The 14888-nt window shown below is 39.9% G+C and overlaps 1 protein-coding gene across 2 annotated transcripts in view; it reads left to right on the forward strand.

The window, feature by feature from the left end:
- Positions 1-3658: 3658 nt before the first annotated feature.
- Positions 3659-14888, forward strand: part of POMGNT2 (protein O-linked mannose N-acetylglucosaminyltransferase 2 (beta 1,4-)) — a 37209-nt gene continuing 25979 nt past the window's right edge. For both annotated transcript variants that reach the window (XM_089686947.1, XM_089686928.1), the window contains exon 1: positions 3659-3971. The gene's annotated coding sequence lies outside the window, so the exon portion shown is untranslated. The remainder of the gene's footprint in view (positions 3972-14888) is intronic.

Genomic DNA, 14888 nt, shown 5'->3' on the forward strand with positions numbered 1-14888 from the left:
CACAAGTCGTGCAGTAAAGCTCGGGAACCACCATACTGGAAAGCGGGGGAGCCCCTCCTGCCACTTCTAAAATGATCTAGCGGCGAATTTGCCACTTGGATTATTTTTAGAACGAAGAGAATTGACCGCTGAAAAAAAGAATACCATTGTTATGGAATACTGCTACAGCCATAACCCTGATATTCCACTTCCAACCAAGGATGTCTTTTCTCTGTGACCCAGTTGAGAAGTAGGTAAATATGTAAACCCAATATTTCATATTCTGGATATGTGACTGCTGTACCATGTACTTGTATGAAAAATTATCCTGTTCTCTTTGTATTGCTTTCTTTGTGTGAAATCCCCAGTAATCCTGCCATTCCGTCTGCTTTCCTATTAAAAACTCAGCCTGTTCTCCTCCAATGATCAGACATGTCCTGACACCCCTTCCTCCCCATGCAGCCTTTCACTGGGAAGATTGGTGTCCTGCAGTTTCTCCTCCCCTTGCTCTTATGCAGCTGAGAACAGAGGGAAAGTGATCACTTAAAAAAAAACAAAAAAAAGGTTTAGAATGTTTTTATATCAATACACAAATGTTTTGCCTTTAATTTCTATTTTAAACAGAATGAGTTGTTTTACAAGGTGAAAGTTTACAAGCACTTTAATGCAGAGAATGCATTAAGGTAAAAATCCTTCAGCCTTTAAACCCACTTTAAGTAGGAGTACTGCTGGGAATGCTGTAAGAAGATGGTGATGTACAACATGCATTCCCTAATTTGCAAAGTAATCAGTTATGAAAATTAATTAATTATTATTAAATGAATTCTTTTTAAAAATAGTAGAAAATATTCAATAAACAAAACATGAAACTGACATATTTCTTTTAATTTGCAAAAATAAGTGCTATAAGATGCCACCAGCACCAATGTACAAGACAAAATCAGTGTCATGGATGGACTGTATCTGTGACTGGCAGTGGCAGGGTGACAGTTGCAGTGAGTGGAGGATGATGGATCCACATTCTGACAGATCCCAGGCTGGAATTCCCCAGGAATGGGGGGAGATAAAACACTATGATAGCAGGCAGCCCAGCCCACACACACACACACACACACACACACACACACACACACACACACACACACACAGAGAACACCTGAACTGAGCGATCCCACACAGTGAGAGATCCAACACAACACACCACCACCAACACAGATCAGCAGGCACTAGAAGAGCAGGCTGTGGGATCGTGATGATGTCATCACTCACTGACACATTGCACATGTGATGGATGGCCGGCCGGGTCACACAGTCAGACAGACATTACCTTCTACTGCAGACGCAGCTCCACCTCCGCTGACGAATGGGAAGAGAAGGGCAGGAACTCCACAGTGATCAGCAACCACCAGCCAGCTTGCAGTAAGGGACTGAGTCTGAGAGGAACACTGGAAGGAGCGGCAGCTCAGCTGCTACACTGGCCAAAGACACCAGGGATCTTCCTCTGTCCTTTCTTCCTCCCCTCTGCCACCCTTTTCCTCAGCTGATGGATCATTCATGACATGGTGGCTTCCCACACAGAGAGTGCTGGCCCAGGCACCCCTAGGTGGCAGTGCACCCTAGGCAGCTGCCTAGTTTGCCTAGTGGAAGCACCGACCTTGCCTGCCCCCCCCCCCGCCTTCACTTCAAGGGTTACATTAAATGATCATTATGTTTACATGCAGGTTAAGGAACTAATACCTAATCTGGGTATACACGAACCAAAAGTTGTCTGGTGCAGCAGTGTGGAGGGGGGGGGGGCACGACAGAGCAGAATTTTTTTCTTCGAATTACTGGGATTGGCTTTTAATAATTAATGTGCTAAAACACACAAGCTAAAAGCAATCAGAGGGATCATTCAGAAACATTTTTATTTCAATATATATTTTATTAATATCAGAACTCTCAATAGAAGGGGGGGTCACGACAAAGTAGAATTTTTTTCTTCAAATTACTTCTTATTTTATTAATGTCAGAAGTCTCAATAGAAGGGGGGGTAACGACAGAGTAGAATTTTTTCCTTCTAATAACTTCTTATTTTATTAATATCAGAAGTCTCAATAGAAGGGGGGGTCACGACAGAGTAGAATTGTTTTCTTCTAATTACTGGGATTGGCCTTTAATAATTATTGCGCTAGCACACACAAAGTAAAAGCAATCAGAGAGGGATCATTCAGAAACATTTTTATTTTAAAATATATTTTATTAATATCAGAAGTCTCAATAGAAGGGGGAGTCATGACAGAGTAGAATTTTTTTCTTCGAATTATTTCTTATTTTATTAATATCAGAAGTCTCAATAGAAGGGGGGGTCACGACAGAGTAGAATTTTTTTCTTCTAATAACTTCTTATTTAATACTCTCAGACATCTCAATAGAAAGGGGGGGGGGTCACGACAGAGTAGAATTTTTTTCTTCTAATAACTTCTTATTTAATACTCTCAGACATCTCAATAGAAGGGGGGGGGTCACGACAGAGTAGAATTTTTTTCTTTGAATTACTGGGATTGGCCTTTAATAATTATTGTGCTAGCACACACAAAGTAAAATCAATCAGAGAGGGATCATTCAGAAACATTTTTATTTTAATATATATTTTATTAATATCAGAAGTCTCAATAGAAGGGGGAGTCATGACAGAGTAGAATTTTTTTCTTCAAATTATTTCTTATTTTATTAATATCAGAAGTCTCAATAGAAGGGGGGGTCACGACAGAGTAGAATTTTTTTCTTTGAATTACTTCTTATTTTATTAATATCAGAAGTCTCAATAGAAGGGGGGGTCACGACATAGTAGAATTTTTTTCTTCTAATAACTTATTTAATACTCTCAGAAGTCTCAATAGAAGGGGGGGTCACGACAGAGTAGAATTTTTTTCTTTGAATTACTTCTTATTTTATTAATATCAGAAGTCTCAATAGAAGGGGGGGTCACGACAGAGTAGAATTTTTTTCTTCAAATGACTTTTTATTTTAATAATATCAGAAGTCTCAATAGACATTTGGCAATAGTTATCAGTAAGCATTAGGTTTTTTTTCACACCCGGATCACAATTGTGGTACAATTAATCGTCAACATTCTACTATGCACTGTTATTCTACCCAAAAATGATATTATTTTATATTGAGAGAGCGGGAAATTTGTAAAAAATATTCCAGAATGTGGGAATCGTCCTCGATCATTCATTCAGTAATATCTCTTTTGATCAGGGAACTGTTGAGTGAAGATTCCATCCAGAACTCTGCAGTCTTTTTCAGGAAAAGACAGTTGCCAGATCTCTTTGTAGCAACTGACAAGTAGGAAATGAGCCCCCCCTTCTATATGTTTGGTATGTAATTATAACACATGGCTGAACACCGATTTAAACACAATAAATGTAATATATGTCAGTATACAGATCTGCAAATTCTATTCATTCTCTCTTCTATTCATTTGCTCTCCTTGCTTCCTCCAACAGGCTCTGCTCTACAAACGCTGCCTTTTCTGCTTCTTCTTTTTTTGTAGGCCATATGGGAATTTTCAGAGCCATTGCAGCAAATCATGTTGCATTCAATGATGACCTCTGGGACACTAACAAATTGAGGTGAGCCAGTGAGAGCGATAGGACACTGGTGACAGACAGAGCATGCTCAGAAGCAGAAAGGGGGAGAGCAGCAAATGCCAGCTCAGTCTGCAGATGGTGCAATGAAAACAGCTATTATCATATGAATGAAACAGCCTTGCTGAGATTTGTTTGTAATTCTCCAATCAGAGACGAGACAATAGGAACCCTCTTAAACCATTTTTATTCAGCAGAAGGAAGACGGGGAACTCCAGATAGCAGTAGATGGTTTTGTTTTTTTTGATGCATTTGTAGCAATGTAAGCTCTGCACACTATTGAAGTACTGATCTCCCATCCACAGCAGCCTCTGAAGTCTGCAGCTGTACCGGAGTCATGAACAGCATGTTCTTATGGTGAGTGCTAATGACAGCATTTATCCATTACAATATGGCTCGCATTGTAATTTTTAGAAATAATGGCTACGTTTTTATGTACTGCTACTGAATATGATTGCTTTCAGCTAGTTATATCTTTCTCATTCCTCATGAGGAATTGCGTTCTTTCTGCTTTATTATGTGTATCATTGACTGTATGGAAACGAAGAGTATATTTGACATACAAGACATATCTCGGACAGGTACTGTAATGCATAAACTATTACGGAGCATCATCTATTGAGTATGATTACTATATACAACAAATATACATGTGTGACCTCATTTTTACATGGCTTTAACAAGTCCAGGCCTCCCCAAAGGAAGAACAGCCTTTATTACAATGTTACGCTGACAAAAAAATGACATATAACAAATATGAGCTTATTGGAATAATTAGATCCAGAGATAGCCAGAAGGTTTATTATAACAAGTAGACAGTATATTTTCCTATTTAAATTGACCTTATGCTGTTTATGTAACGGAGTTGCCTAACTATTAGGTAGGGTGTCTTACGCTTCAAATTATTTGTATTTTATTTTTTTTTAATTTTAACTCATGTATTAAAGTGTCTAAGGCAGCCTTTCTCAACCTTTTTTATCCCAGAGGAACCCTTGAAATAATTTTCAGGTCTCTGGAAATCCCTGCTAAAAATGATATCAAAAGCTTACAGTACCATGGCAAGTCCAGTATGTTGTGTACATATAATAATGAATTAATAAACAAACGAATAAAAAGTGTGTAAATTGACAGCCTATATAAGTACCTGTAATAAATAAAATGTGGCATACCTACAGGATTTTAAAACTCAAGATGGATCATGTTTTAACACCCTCCTTTTCCGTATGATTAAATGATTTGTAGCATTTACAAAATTAAAATGAAAAAGAATAATGGTCAGAAAAAAAATGCAGGTGGTCTGTGGTCAGTGGAGACGTGCCTTCGTATTTTGTGGTCTGTAGGAGAGGAGCACCTTTACATTGTGGTCCGACAGAGAGAGAGAGAGAGGTGCTATATTTGGTGAAAGGTAGAGTGACTCTTCCATTGGAGGTAATTTGAAATTTCATTGGGGATCAGTGAAATCATTACAGCCAGCTAAAACAATCCCTGATGTCATGCCGGTGGTGCTGCCCAAGGATCAGATAGTAGATCAATTATCCGCTATTCAAGGAACCCCTGGAAATCTCTGGAGGAATATTCTGGTTCCACAGAATTCTGGTTAATGATGGCTGGTCTAAAACCAGCTGTAGATGGATTGAATCTCAAACAGTTCAGCAGGGACTGGCCGAGATTTCAACCATCTTGATTGTACCCAAGTCAGTCCATCAATCGACTTGGGTACAATCAGCCTGTGCCTAGCCTGTAAAAGCCAAACAGCCTGTTGGATTTTTACCATGCGATTACTGCCTGTGGGTATAGCCGCTAGCAGTAATCATTGTGTTCTGCCAGCAGGGAGGGCTCCCCGCTCTCCCCTCCCCCCAGTCTGCAGAACACAGTAGTGCTGTGGGAGGAATTCAGTGTTGATGGGAGAATCGAGTGATTTTCTTTCCTTTCACCCATGGTTGAAGGAAAGAAAATTAATTCATCTATGGCCTGCCTAAGGGAAGAATTGTCGGCGCTGATCCATAGCGATTCCTTCATTGTTCTGAAACATTTTATCCCTTAAGACCTTCTCATATATGAGGCCAAAAGTACAAACAGCAGTGATGTATGGCTACATGAAATTCCCAATTACAAACCAGATTTGTGACAGTCTATACTTTCTATAAAGCTGGCTATTGATTGTCAGAAGTTCAAAAGCCGGCACTGTAGATTCATCTGTCTGCACTGTATGGAGGAATCATTGAATCTCTGTGGAATCTGAACCAAGAAAAAATGTATCCACGTATGACCAGCTTAAGCTGGTAAAACGTAACCGGTTGCTAAAAGTTAGGGCTTTTACAGACTGTTGTGCATTACAATACAAATGTTTTTTAAGTTTTCATTTATCATGTAATGCAGTGAATTTTGCTCATTGTTGTTTTATACAATGTAAACACCTTATACAGTTTTCTTTACTATAGTGTTAAACAAACACTATGCTGTGAACTGCTTAAATGGAATTCAGAGTTTACACTGTTTTTAAAATAACTATACTGCTTTTACCGTATGTAAAGCCAAAAACAAAATTGATTTCAGATGCAGCTGGGAAGAATTAGAACCCCTGTTTGTTTTTTTTCTCCATTAGAAAGATTTCCCTTTACTTCAAACTGAAAAAGAGTTCAAGGCATAGATGCCCTGAGCCAAATAGAGACCACTTTAAAAAGACCCACGTGGCCTGTAATTAACCACTTTAATACAAGAGATCATTCCCTATGACTTTATTAAATACTTTCTTTAACCACTTCAATTCCGGACACTTTCACCCCCTTCCTGTCCAGGCCAATTTTCAGCTTTCAGTGCTATCACACTTTGAAAGACAATTGCGCGGTCATGCAACACTGTACCCATATTAATTTTTTTAGCATTTTTTTGAGACAGATAAAACTTTATTTTTGTGGTATTTATTCACCACTGGGATTTTTATTTTTTTTTTCTATATAAATGAAAATGTCCAAACACTTTGAAAAAAAAAAGTGTTTTTGTTAAAACATTTTGCAAATAAATAATCTTTCTTCAGAAATCTTGCCCAAAATGTATTCAGCTATCTTTTTAGTAATAAAAAAATAACCCAAATTAGTTTATAACCAAAAATGATAATTTTTAAAAATATTTTTTTAATTTTTTTTATATTATTTTTTTCTTGTTTTTTTAACATACCATCAGCCTAGCAGTACAGTGACACCATAGTGACACTGTACTACTTGTGGGGGGTTATGAAGATTTTTTTTTCTCTTTTTACACTGATTGCATTTACACCCATAAAGGCTGAAAAAGCAATAATTTCTCCTCTCTGGCTGCATTCGTGCAGCCATTGAGAAATACTGTGAGAGCTGTGATTGGTCACAGCTTGTCACATGGTACAAGGCTAATGTGACCTCTGTGATCATTCATAGATTTCACTAGTAGTAAGCAATGATGTCAGGAAGTTTACTACTGTTCATGTGATCACTGACTGGCCAATCAGGGATCACATGAATTGGGACTTCACACAGAGGTCCCGTACAGCGATCAGTGTTCCGCTGTGTCCAGAGGACACAGCAGGCACAGACTGTGGTGCCGAACAGGCAGTGAATATAAATGGCAACCTGCTTCGGCACTACTGCCACCATTTATCTACATGGGCCGGACGGGAAGTGGTTAATGTCAATTTTAATCAAGACTTTTTTTTACTTTTTGTTGTTATTATAGTTGTAAATTAAAAACACAAATATAAATTAACACCTTTCACCATTGCTCTATTGCCCTAATAAAAAGACAATGGGGGGGGTTTACTAAAACTGGAGAGTGAAACATCAGGTGCAGTTCTGCATAGAAACCAATCAGCTCCCAGGTTCTGACTTTGTAGCTTAATTAAACAAGTTGAAGTTAAAAGCTGATTGGGTACCACTCAAAGCTACACCAGATTCTGAGTGCTCCAGCTTTAGTAGATCTCCCCCAATGCTGTCTTTGTCACACATAAAAAGTTTACATGACCACTAGGACAACACTGGAATGAAGTGAGCTTGCATACTGCCTTTTGACTAATCCCTATATTTTTATGATTTTTTTAGAGATTTCCTTTCACTTCCTGTCCCTTTGACAACTGTTTAACCAGACAGGAAGTGAGGAAAAGTCTGCAAAAGGAATAGATAGAAATGAAAATCTGTCAGGGGCTCTAACCTTCTCCTACTCTAGCCCCAAAGAGTAATATAGATCTGATAGGAGTGTAACATTTCCCCATGCGAACCAAAACTAAGGGCTCATGTACACTGCAGCTGATAAACTGACGTTCAGGAGCTTTTCTGCGTTTTTTTCAACTCACCCTAATGTTTTCCTATGTGTCCATGTACACATCGTCGTTTACAGTCCTTTACAGGCAGTTGAGTTTACAGTCGTTTATTTGAACGCACCAAACTTGAGTTCAGGAGTAGATTTTCCCGGCGTTTCAAACGCCAAACGCTTGTAAACGCGGTTAATCGTGTTTATCAGCGTTTGCATTTAGAAGCGGTTTTTAACTGTTTCATGTCCAGAGCCTTTTTTCATCATCAGAAATGCATGCAAAGCCTTTTCCATGTATTCAAATAGACCCGGTACACCAGCTCGGTCAGTTCCAGGTTTTGCGTGAAGGAAAAAATGGTAGAATGTGCCACGTTATGCTCATGATGGGATCCATAGTGAATACAACCAGAAAAGATAGGTAATCTCAACACATACTTCTCTCTCTGCTTCTGCTCTCTCTATTCCTCTCAAAATGTCTGAAATAGTTAATTTTTTACTATTTTTCAGTGCATTCTGGGCATTTGGGAAGGTCTCCTGAGGTTATCTTTTAAAAACGCTTCTAAAACAAATGCACATAAATGCGCATAAACGTGGTATGCAAACACAGCTAAATTGACGTTTTTTAACCTACGTTTTCCAGCAGTCAGTTTCCATCGTTCAGAAGCGTTTTCCAAATGCCCCGTGTACATGAGCCCTAAGAAAGAAAAAGCTTTGGCTGGACATACACTTATAGGCAGGCTATATAAAGCGTGGGGGGATAAATTAGTAAACTCTATACCTAGCAATTAGAGTGCCTCAAGGACCAATTATGGTATTGTGGGTGGTGAGAAGGACTAGGTAATGAGTTGTAGATGTTCAAGCGATTTGATTATGTGGGGAAGGGAGTTTTGGTGCTTACAAGCTACATGCCCACGACATCCTGCAGCTTTGACACTTTCTGTGATGACAGGCCTTTTTAGCTTTCACAGTGCAATTCTGCACAAGCCACGCAACAGAGGACACAAAATAGTGTCATTTTCTGTCCGCTAACTTGAGGACCTGCATCAGCCCACTGCCATGCAGGAACCTCTGCTCACCATATTAGTGAAATCAGGTACATTAACCACTTCAAGTCCGGACACTTTTACCCCCGTCTAGTCCAGGCCAATTTTCAGTTTTCAGTGCTATCACACTTTGAATGACAATTGCGCGGTCATGCAACACTGTACCCATATGAATTTTTTAGCATTTTTTTTTGAGACAGATGAAACTTTATTTTGGTGGTATTTATTCACCACTGGGATTTTTATTTTTTTTCTATATAAATGAAAAAGTCCAAAACATTTTTAAAAAAAGTGTTTTTCTTATAAAATTTTGCAAATAAATAATCTTTCTTCATAAATCTTGGCCAAAATGTATTCAGTTATCTTTTTAGTAAAAAAAAAATAACCCAAATTAGTTTATAACCAAAAATTATAATTTTTCTAAATTTTATTTTAAATTTTTATTTTATTTTTTATTTTATTATTTATGTGGGTTTTTTTTAACATACTGTCACACTAGCAGTACAGTGTCGCCATGGTGACACTGTACTACTTGTGGGGGGTGATGAAGATTTTTTTTTTTCTTATTTACACTGATTGCTTTTACACACATAAAGGCTGTAAAAGCAATCATTCTTGCAGCCATTGAGAAATACTGTGAGAGCTGTGATTGGTCACAGCTTGTCACATGGTACAAGGCTGTTGTGAATAGCCTTGTAGCATGTGACCTCTGTGATCATTCACAGATTTCATTAGTAGTAAGTAATGATGTCAGCAAGTGACATCTTGCTTACTACTAGTCATGTGACCACTGATTGGCCAATCAGTGATCAGATGATCGGGACCTCACACAGAGGTCCAGTAAAGCGATTGGTGCTCTGCTGTGTCCAGAGGACACAGCAGGCACCTGATCGCGGTGCCGCGTGCTCCCAGGGAGCGCGCACAGACTGCAAATGTGGGCGCTGTTTATGGCAACCCGCTCCTGCACTACTTCTGTCCGGCCGTTTATGTACATGGGCTGGACGGGAAGTGGTTCAAAGAACTTTGGAATTAATAAAAGTAAGCATCCATACTCATCTAGGCAAATGCTGCATCTGTCCCCCACTGCCTCTAAGACAGAAAACTGAGCGATCAAAGACCGCTGATCACTCAATTCTTGGTCTTCAGTCTGCAGAGAGCTGACTGTCAGTCAAGTGTTCTCTGCTCTACACCGCCACTGTTCACTATAGTCTTGGGATGTGGAGAGGGCAGGACAGGCTGTCTCAGGCTTTCAGCAGCATGCTGAGAGGCTGAGTCAGCTGCTGGTCAGGCATATGGGTGGATCTCGACAATAAGGTCGGGATCCTGGCAGAGCCTGGACCAGCTTTGTGACGTCAGCCGACAGTTGGTCACAGGAGTGCAGAACTAAGTGCACTCCTGTGATCCATATGAAAAGTAAGGATGAAAGAGCCTTGACCCTACTTCTCCTTTAATAGAGTAGTGCTGAGAGGCTGAGCCAGCTGCTGGTCAGGCATTTGGGTGGATCCCGACAATATGGTCGAGATCCTGGCAGAGCCTGGACCAGCTTTGTGACGTCAGCCGACAGTGGGTAACAGGAGTGGGTCACAGGAGTGCAGAACTAAGTGCACTCCTGTGATCCATACGAAAAGTAGGGACAAAAGAGCCTTGACCCTACTTCTCCTTTAATAGAGTAGTCAGTATGCTGTGAAAGCATTTTTATAGTACTTTTTTTCCTAGGGACTCGAGTGTGAGGTACCGATCTTGGGCTCACTCAATTGAACCAAAAAACCTGCCAGCATGTCTTTGGAGTATGGGAGGAAACTGGAGTACCCAGAGGAAACCAATGGGAGAATATGGAAGAAACAACAGGGAGAACATGCATACTCCATGCAAATAGAGTCCTAGCTGGGATTTGAGGACCCTAGTGCTGCAAGGCAGAAGTGCTAAGCACTAAACCACTGTGCTAAGCTGTCTAATAACCATGCAGGCTTTAATAAGAGCTAAGTGTGGTAGCACATTGTGGGTACAGAGTATGTTTTAAAAAATATGCTGATCAATTTCATCGCTGAGCATTATAAATACAGAATCATTGTGCTGTAGGTTAGAAATCTCTCAGCAAGTTGGGTTGTCATCATAGTGCTATTAGATGATATGAACACTACAGGCAAACTGAATATTCTATCACTTAACAAGGAATACATTAATAAATGAACACAAGTTAAAAAGGCTTATCTACATTTTATTCTCAGGAGAAAATGTCATCAGACCTCGGGTAAGTATACTGGGAAGCTGTGCACCTCCGTAGAGTCTTCTGAAGCCTTTCTAGGCAGATGGTAATTACGTATATAAAATGACATCAGGTCCTGCTAATTGTTTATAGATATACTTCCAATAAGGCTGTGTATCAAAAAGCCCTCTAAGATCCACCATAAAGGCAATGCCACAACAGAATGGTGTTACAGCATTAGGTAACAATGTCAAAACATCAGACTACTAAATAATTTTAAGGACATGCTGGCAAAAATACCTGAAGAACGTGCTTGATTAGCTGTTTTCAAGGCTACTTTGTCTGTGTCTGGAAATGTGACAAAATGCTGGAGCAACAGTGGTGGAGAGATCGCTTTTGATTAAATCTTGATTGAGGAGGAAGATTTTCCATAGAGAAAGGAAGGTTTGAAAAATCAGTATTTTTTTCAGCAGAGCTCAAGAAAAGGTGACCAAGGTCATGGGACAATAGCAAAAACTGAAGCATGCTGGGCATAGGAGGAGCTATACAGTATGTGAGCTAGCTTACAATTTTTCTGTTCCAACCACCTAAAGCACGGGTGTCAAACTACAAGTCCCATGAGGCACTACAAGATTGACAGCCTCCAGCTGTTGCCAAACTACAAGTCCCATGAGGCATTGCAAGATTGACAGTTACAAGCATGACTGCCAAAGGAAGAGGCATGATGGGACTTGTAGTTTCGCAACAGTTGGAGGGCCACCAGTTTGACACCCCTGACCTAAAGACAGCAGTATAACCTAGTTTATGTGTCCCTCAATGGACAAGAAAGAAATAATGTCTGCAATTGCTGATCTTCTGAAATTGCTAGGAACTGGGCTGTCATGCTTACCATTGGGTTTTGTAAGCTACTGACCTGGAACAAGTATTCAGATTGGGAGGCGGAGCTTTCACATTCATACTCACTTCTCACGAACCACGGAAGTCACGATAATTTAACAGCCATCTAAGGAACCACAATTGCCACGTTGCACTCTTTAAGACTTTTACTCATCCTTTCATCTATGTCATTTTTATTTGCAATATCAAGCGCTGCATTTTTGTTGATTATTGTGTATTACATTGGAGGATTCAGGTATTTCCTTCTTTTCTGCTGGCGGCTGACTTTATATATCTACTCTATGTTACCCAGCGCTTGTATACCCATTGTTTCTCTTTCACATTCACTGGCTACATTCCTGATCAGGATCAGAGTCTTATAGAGATTAAAGCAAGTATACGAACAAAGTCCCAAAGCAGAATATTTAAAAGGTTCATGGTATCAGCTAGACATGTGCAAGTCGGAATTTTTTGTTTCATTTTGGATGCATTCATTCATTGAAGAATTTAATTTGTCATATTCGTTATGTTGAACTGATTCATTTTCAACATTCGTTTTGTATATTTGTTGGTATGTTCGTTGGATTCCCAAAATTTAGCATTTTTTTTGCAGAAGATATATATAAGCTTTGGGATTCGATGTCTCAAAACCATTCAAAAGGTTTTTACAAATATATACTGTATATCGGACACAATGGAATAAATAATACAAAATTAGGTAGCCCCAAATATTTCAAACCTAAGAATTGCATTAGACTATGAAATTGAACTGACTGACTGAATGACAAATTCAATTTAAATAACAAATTTACTTGAATCTGAATTATCGAACGAGTGCAAAAATTTAATTTATTTTTATTAGGCCCAAACTACTATCACATCATATGATGTCATTCAATTGAAACAAAAGAAATGAATGCATTAGAGAATTTATTATAAATTTTTTTTTTTTGATTTGTTGACATTCATTACTATGTCCATTCGGAGATTCATATACATCTGAGTCTCCGAAAATCAAATTTTCATCCAAAAATCAGATAAGAACAAAGCAAAATGTACATGTCTAGTATCAGCTTATATTTTCCTAACCTGACAGATTTCCTTAAAGCGGAGTTCCACCCAAAAGGGGAAGTTCCACTTTAAAGATTGGTCCCCTGCTCCCCATTAAGGATTGGCTCCTTTGGGGAGTGGGTACCCAAATTTGACAGGTTCCCGCTCCCACTTCCGCTGTGATCGCCTAGGCGAAGCTGTCCTCTTACCCTCCCTCCCTGAAGTCTTGTGGGGCACGTGACAGGTCCCAGAAGACGACGGGGCCATTCAGGAAGCGCAGCCCTACTTGCGCATGCGCAGTGGGCACCCGGCTGTGAAGCCGCAAGCTATCACAGCCGGGTGCCCACACTGAAGATGCCGGCCTCCTGGAATACAGGACGGCCGGTGAAACGGGCTGCGGGGGACACACCACAGGATTGAGGGACAGGTGAGTGGCTGTTTTTTAAAAGTCAGCAGTTACAGTTTTTGTAGTTGCTGACTGTTATTTTTTTACAGAGTGAGTGGAACTCCACTTTAAACAGGTCTGTCACTTCCCTAAGAAATTAGACTCATATGTTTGCTCCCCTGCAGCTGCTTATTCTTTGATATCTGCAGAGTTCAAATTTGTACACAGATCTACGTGAACCTAGCTGCTGAAGATCTAGATGCCCAGATTATGGAGGTATATATCATTTTTAAAACAACTCTAGCTGTTGATGGCAAACAAAATACTTATATACTGTAACCTAGTAATCAAGCAGGCTGCAGTAATGATTCATAAACAAGTTTACTGTCACCATACGTTCACTTGTGAAGTGTGAAACACATGGATAAGATTGGATAAAGAAAACAGATAAACAGATGGTTTCAAGCTCAATCAACAAAAATGCTTAACTGAAAATATGTTTATCTCATTTTAATAAATGTAAATTTATGTTACTTTGTGAGGGCCAAAGTAGTTTGTGCACTTAGGGGTCTATTTATAAAAAAAAGTGCTGTAGGAATTCCACAGAATTTGCACAGCCATCGTGAATAACTCCCATGTGTTTATGTTCATCTGCTATGATTGTCTGTTTCCAGCTAGTGGCCATAACGTGATATTTTCCTAGAATACCTCAATCAGGAGAATACTTCATTATGGACACTAGATGGAGCTGATGATCATAGGAAATAAACATATTAGACACATTTGGGGAATTATTCATAACTTCTGTGAGATTTCTGTAACATTCATACAGCAATTTATGAGTAGAGTAGACCATATAGTATTGCACTTAAATAGTTTTCAGCAAACATTATTTGTAGCTTTGACATGATGGTCTATTGCAGGCATCACTATATGGTGGACTGGGGTCTGGATGCGGACGGAGTCACTGTCCCATCTGGACCCATGCAGTCCTGCCATTTAAGAGCCTTTTCTTCCCCCAGCTGTCTCACGGTCATCCTCACAGAGGTGACAGCGGAAGACAGGACAGTTCTGGATGGAGGGTGGGAGCTGCCCAAGGTTATCAAGCAGGTGATTGGTTGCTAGGATGAAGGGCAGTCCTAGCAATCAATCACTGTCTGTCAATCACTGTCTATGTAAGGTAGGACAGTGGGGGGGGGGGGGCAAAGTTAAAGGGGCTAAGGACATCAGTGTGAAGGGGGGGGCGAGGGCTGAATGTGGGGGAGCTGAGGACAGTAATGTGGGGGGCTAAGGACTGTGGTTTGTGGGGGCCAAGGACATTAAAGTGGGAGGGGCTGATAACTGTAACATGGGGGCTGAGGACAGTAATGTGTGGGGGCTGAGGACAGTAACATAGAGGAGGTCTGAGGACAGTAACATGGGGGGGCTGAGGACAG

Source organism: Staurois parvus, unplaced genomic scaffold, assembly GCF_062004578.1.
Source record: "Staurois parvus isolate SC_StPar_1 unplaced genomic scaffold, SC_StPar_1.0 ptg000020l, whole genome shotgun sequence".
NCBI classification, from domain to species: Eukaryota; Metazoa; Chordata; class Amphibia; order Anura; family Ranidae; genus Staurois; species Staurois parvus.